The sequence below is a fragment of the Myotis davidii genome, unplaced genomic scaffold, assembly GCF_000327345.1.
Source record: "Myotis davidii unplaced genomic scaffold, ASM32734v1 scaffold3782, whole genome shotgun sequence".
Taxonomy (NCBI): domain Eukaryota; kingdom Metazoa; phylum Chordata; class Mammalia; order Chiroptera; family Vespertilionidae; genus Myotis; species Myotis davidii.
In genome coordinates this window covers 20,338-26,715 of record NW_006293331.1, presented here as the reverse complement: position 1 = coordinate 26,715, position 6,378 = coordinate 20,338, and the positions used below count along the sequence as shown (strand labels likewise).

The window sequence follows — 6,378 nt, the reverse complement described above, 5'->3', positions numbered from 1 at the left end:
CAGTGTGGTGATGTCAGAGGGAAGGGGGTTGGGGAGAGAGGGGGTCCTAACAAAGGGAGACAGAAGATTTGATTTTGGGAGGCGGGCACATGGTGCAATATACAGATCTTGTAACATGGAAGCCCACACCTGAAACCTACATGTTCTTGTTGACCGGTGTCACCCCAATCAATTTAATAAATAATTTAAAAACCCAACCCAATCCAAACCAAACAGAAAACCATGCCTGCCCAGTCTGCGCGCCTTCTGGTAGGTGGCAGCTGAGGCAGGGCCTGGAATTCATATATTCCCTTGGCACCACAGGGGCAATCTGGAATCTTTTCTTGAAGAATATTTTCACCAGAGAACCAGATGGGGGCGCTCCCTCTGCTGTATTTGAGAATCTCCTTAGAGTTCCAGGGCTTTTTTACTTTTAAACCTCTGGAAAATTGTATCTTCCCTGGATTCATTTTTCCAAGGAATCCAATTCTTTCTCAGCTCCCTGTAATCTCCGATTCATCTCTGGTTTCTGAAACTTCAGGTGTAATCTCATCTTCTGTTTCTATGACGATTTCAAATTCTGGACAAAGGAAGCTATGGTCTGCAACTGTATTGTTCAAATTATCTGACTGTCTGTAACCTGCTTGTGTCCAGATCTGCAGTCCACAGTCCGGTGCTACTTCCTGCAACCACACACCTTGTGACTGTCAGAGCATTTGGGGCCTTAACAGCAGCAAACCCTGCAGAGATGAGCCCAGACTTGAGCCGGAAGCACATGGATCCTCCCATCTCCGGGAAGGATGCTCAGAAGGTGGCTCATATGAGTAGAAGTCATTTTTCCTAGGTGGCTGATTTCTAAAAACACGTGAGCCGCTCAACACTGAGGCCCTGCGTGGCCCCAGAAGAGAAGCAGGCTGTTAGGAAAGGGTTAAGCAGAGCAGGCAGGGGCTTGTACACCTGCAGCAGGCCCAGGCACACCCAGCCACCAGCCCATTATGCTGAAACTTCTGGTCTCTCAGAAGCTTCACCTGCGCCAGCCACCCCCAGGAATCCCAGTTCCATTGCTCCAGGGCGCACGCCCAGATTTAATGACAGTCTACCATCATGGATTAGTTTTGCCTGCTTTGAATTAGCAATATGAACCACACATTATGTTGTCTTCGGGGTTGGCTTTATTCATGGAACAGGATGTCTGAGAGACACAGTATGTGTGAAGCAGCAGATCGTGTTTGTCGCTGGGGAGCATTCATCCCACTTGGTGAACTTACCACTATCTACCTGTCTGTCTGTCACTGGTGGATACGTGAGCTGTTCCCAGTTTGGGACTGGAACGAATGAGGCTTCTCTGAACATTCCTGTACATGCCTTTTGATGAACCCATGTGTACATCTCCTCAGAGGGAGTTACCAGTTCACAGGGTGGCCATATGTTCACTTTCACAGATAAAACATGGTTCTGAAATGGTTAGAGCAATTCGCACCCTAGAGGGTCCCCTTTGCTGCACACCTTGCTGACACATGGTGCTGCCACCTTTAAACTGTAGCCGTTCTCATGGGTGAGTGGCTGTATCTCCTCCATTTCTCTGATGAGGACTGAAGTGCAAGTTTTCATCTGCACATGGACTAGTTGGCAACCTCTCATTTGAGGTGTCTGCTCTATTTCTGTTTTTAAACATTGATTGTTGGTCTTTTTCTTATTGGTGCTACACTCTGGATGTTTATTTCCTTGTCTCTAGCTCATCTCTCCTTCTCTCGTTGACATAGTTTGTGTCTTGCCTTTTCACACTCTTCATGAACAGAAGATTTTAATAAAGTCCAATTTATCAATTGATTAATTAGTTTTTTGATGGTTAGTGCTTTTTTAATTCTTTAAAGGATTTTTTTTTGTTGGTTAATCCCAAATTCAAGTTTTCCTCTGGGAGATTTCTGGTCTGATGATTCACATTAGTCCTATAATCCATTTAAAATTTATTTTTGTATTAGGTGTGAGACAGTTCATTTTTCCACATGGATATTCACTTACCTGGCACCACATACGGAAAGACCACTCTTTCTCCATCTAATTGCAGTGGTGTCTTTTGGAAAATTAGGTGATCATATATGTGTGGGTCTGTCTGAGCTCTCTGTCCTGTCCCATTGATGAATTCTGTCCTTAAAGCAGTATAATATTTTTTTATTACTGTTATTTTACACATAATCATTATTCTCCTAAATTAAATTGTTTTACTTTTTCTAGGTCCTTAGATAACATTCTGCAAGTAAATTTGCAGCAAAAATAAAGAAACCTTTTGGGTGTTTGAGTCTGATTGCAAAGAATTTCTACCTCAATTGGAGGGAATGATTATATCTTAAGACTATAGAGAAATCCAAGCCAGGAACATGGAAGAGATCTGTCTGAATTTATTTCGATATTCTTTATTTCAGCAATGTTTGGAAGTTGTCAGTGTGAAGACCTTGAACACTTGTTTGAGATTTACTCCTAAGTATTTGGTCTTCCTGATCCTTTCTTATCAAAGTGGATCCAATTCACCTCCACTTCCTTCCTGGATACAGCTGCTGATGTCAATAAACAGAGAGCATCTGCTCCATGCAGAGCCCTGTGCTGGAAGCAGAGTGCATAGCTTCCAACAAGGCAAATGGTTTAGTCTAGGGCAGGGGACAGACATTAAAGGAATAAGTATTGAATTACTTTTTTAAATCCATGTAGAAAAGTAAAGGGACACAAAGCAGAGATAACATAATCTGGGGAGAGAATGAGTGAGTGCCCCAAGGAAGAAGTGCTATCTGTACTGACAACTAGGGAATCAGGCCATGACCAATAGTTCATGTCATAAATGATGTGTGTGTCTGTGTGTGTTCTAAATGTCCTTTGAGAAGGGAGAGGGGAAGCTTCAGTGGTAGTTTTGGGGGCATCATTGATGATGCCAATGAATTTAAATAATTTAGTAAGTGCCCAATCACTCCCTGCAATCCAGAACCATATTTTTCAAATATATTTATTTATTTTAGACTAGAGGCCCAGTGCACAAAATTCATGCACTGGAGGGTAGGGTCCCTCAGCCCAGCCTGTGCTCTCTCGCAGTCCAGGGTCCCTTGGGGGATGTATGCCTGCTGGCTTTGGCCTGTAAGCTGGCAGTCAGACATCCCTCTCGCAGTCTAGGGCTCTCGCAGTCCAGGACCCCTTGCTCCTTACTGCCCACCTGCAGTGGAGGCAGGAGAGGCTCCTGCCACCATTGCTTTGCTTGCCAGCTGTGAGCCCAGCTTCTGGAGGAACAATATTCCTTCATAAAAAAAAATTTGAGAAATGGCACTAAAATGTATAATAAGCCTAAACGTATATTATTGTATTCCTGCAACATGTGAACAGTCGTCACTGGTCTAACATACTGTTACTTTATGGCAAAAGTAAGTTCTTTAACAGATGTGCCTGGGCCTTGCTGAGCGTAAATTAAGTCCAGTAGAAGAAAACTGTGGAAATGTGGCTGGTTGGACAATTTAATGTGAGTGGACATAGATAATAGTTTGGTGAGGGACAAGGGAGGGGTAAGAGGGAGTGAGTGGAGATGGGCAAAAGTAGGGAAAAAGGGGGACATTGGCAATAACGTCAACATTAAAATTTTTAAATAAAAATAATTTTAAAAGCAAAAATATCAAGTCTTCACACACACACACACACTCGATTTCTAATCAGACCAGAACCCACACTTGGTTGTCTGGAGTTCCTGCTCCGGGCTGCTTTGAGCACACTGAATGTAAGTAGGCATGAGTCTTTGTGCAGGCCTGATTGATGGGATGTGAAATGTGCATCATTTGGTAATTCCTGATACAAAGTGTTTCAAATTCCTCTTCACATGCAACCCAAATCCAGACCCAGTTACAAACCACAGCTACACTTTGATAGGTTCTTCCCTCAGCCTTGGGCATGTGGTGACTTGTTTTACTCCAAAACGGTGCCTCCTTTGCCCCTCTAGACTCCTAAGTCTGATCCAATACCTCAGGCCCAAACCTACCCCAGGAAAATAAAGAAACATGAGCAAGTAATGAAAAAAGGTTTTCTTCTTATTTCTAGATTTAAATCCTAAGCTTTTTCGTATTTTGAGACTGACCTTTCAGCACTGTTAATGGATACTTCTTACTACATATATTGAAATAAAAGTCTAAAGTTGTCACATTTAGGTTTGTTTGTGTGTTTTTTGTCATTCACACAGATGATGAATTGTATAATTGTATATGTGAAACTTGTGTAATTTTATTAACCAATAAATTAAATAAAAAATAACATTAAAACATCTTCATATTTCCTTAATTTATGTACCTGTACTTCATTTTCTGGGGGGAAAAATTAGAACCTTTTGGGACTCTGCAGGCCAAAAGGAAGAATTTGTGTGATCACAGGAGTGTGATTGCAGGTGTGGCAGGTCAAAGGGCTCAAACACGTGGGTCCTACCACATCACGGCCCACAGGGAGTCTGATGCAAGGAACATGCTGGAAAATGGCAAGTTGAACAAAGTGCTATCAGCCAGTTCCTGTGGCTGTGCTGGATCCTAAAGCAATCTAGTCTCAAGGGTAGAACTTGCCTCCACAGGCTTTCCAGTTCGGAGTGGACACATTCACTGCCATTAACTCCTGACTCTTTCTCTTCTACTTTCTGATATCAAAGATGTAAACTTTCACGGTGCTGCAATTATCCTAGAATGGCTGGCCTTCACCCTCACCCATGTCAATACTTTTCAAATTCATTAGGAGATATATCCAAACATGGCAACAAATGCTGGAACTCAAGTTGATCCCTGGATAACTATGGAGTGAGTAGAGGGCATAGCTGGTCAGGGTACGTGAATGGTGTGTGTGTGTGTGTGAATGAGGGGGAGAGAGAGAGAGAAAGAGAGAGAGAGAGAGAGAGAGAGAGAGAGAGGGAGAGAGAATGATAGAGACAGATATGAATGGAACTGGAGCTGATAGAGTGCCCATAGCATGTTGGTGGTCTATAGGTATCTTTGTATCTGTCACTTTAATGTTTATTTATTTATTTTTTAGAGAGAGAGTAAGGGAGAGGGTCAGAAAGGTAGAAACATCAATGAGAGAGGAACATCAACAATTGGCTCCTTCCTGCACAGCCCCTACTGGGGATCGAATCTGTAATCGAGGTACATACCCTTGACTGGAATCAAATCTGGGACCCTCAGTCCTCAGGCTGACGCTCTATCCACTGAGCAAACTGGCTAGGGCTCTGTCACTTTTAGCTCAAGCTGATAGTGCCCTATTAATACAATCCTCTTAAAACTGTGATTGTTCTATAAATTTTAGGGTGGGACTCACTCATGTGAGGACATGTCCTCACTCATGTCCATACCATTAAAAAAACCCACACTGGAGTGGAAAGGAACCAAGATGGCAGCAAAGATACACACTTGTACTTGCTGCCTCGCACAACCACATCAAAACTACAACTAAAAGACAAAACAGATATCATCCAGAACCACTGGAAGGCTGGCTGAGTGGAAATTCTACAACTAGAATAAAAGAGAAAAGTGCATTGAAAATTGGTAGGAGGTGCAGAGGTGGGGAAGTGCGGAAGTATGGAGGCACATGCGGAAACGGGCTGGCAACTGGGCACACTGTTCTCTTTTTCAATCGGGAAGGAGATACAAGCTCCTGATTGCTCTGAACTCCAATTCTGGGCAAGACTCTGAAGACCCAGACTCATACAGGGAGAAACTGGACTGTCTGGCATCAGGCCGGAGCACAAGGGTGGCTTTCTCTCAGAGGTGCTTGCAATGATCATTTTTCCTGCATGGGACCTCTCAGAGGCAGAGCAGACTGGCAGCCATTGTGGGTTGCTCCACCCTGGTGATTCCCTGAGGCCCCGCCCCACCCAATGTACAACCCCACCCAATCTGGGAGCAGAGGCTTTTGCATATGAATGGCCTGTTCTTTTGCAATCTAAAAACCAAAAAACTGCTGCTGGGTCAAAGTGCCAAAGCATAAGCGACACACTCAAGAAGCAGATTCAGTGATCACCAAAGCCCCATTGGAGCAAGTCCTGCTCCATAAGGGTGTCTCCAGCTCAACAGTTCTCCCATTTTAGACACAGCTGGTCCTCACAGCCAACTGGCCTGTGATACCAACAGAAATCAAGACAAAACTACAACAAGACTGTGCACACAGCCCACAAATGGGTGCACCAAGAGTGTCAACCTCAGGTAATTAGAGAGGCTGAGCCACTGGGCCCTATAGGACACCTACCACACAAAGCCACTCTATCCACACAGGGAAGCTGCCAAAATGTGGAGACAAAGAAACAGAGCACAAATGACAGAAATGGAGGAAAGCAAACTACTGGATATAGAGTTCAAAACCACACTTTTAAGGTTTTTCAAGAACTTTCTAGAAACCGAC

At 43.7% G+C, this 6,378-nt stretch overlaps 1 pseudogene; it reads right to left on the bottom strand.

The window, feature by feature from the left end:
* Positions 1 to 243: 243 nt before the first annotated feature.
* Positions 244 to 1,557, bottom strand: LOC102752187 (annotated as a pseudogene).
* Positions 1,558 to 6,378: the final 4,821 nt, after the last annotated feature.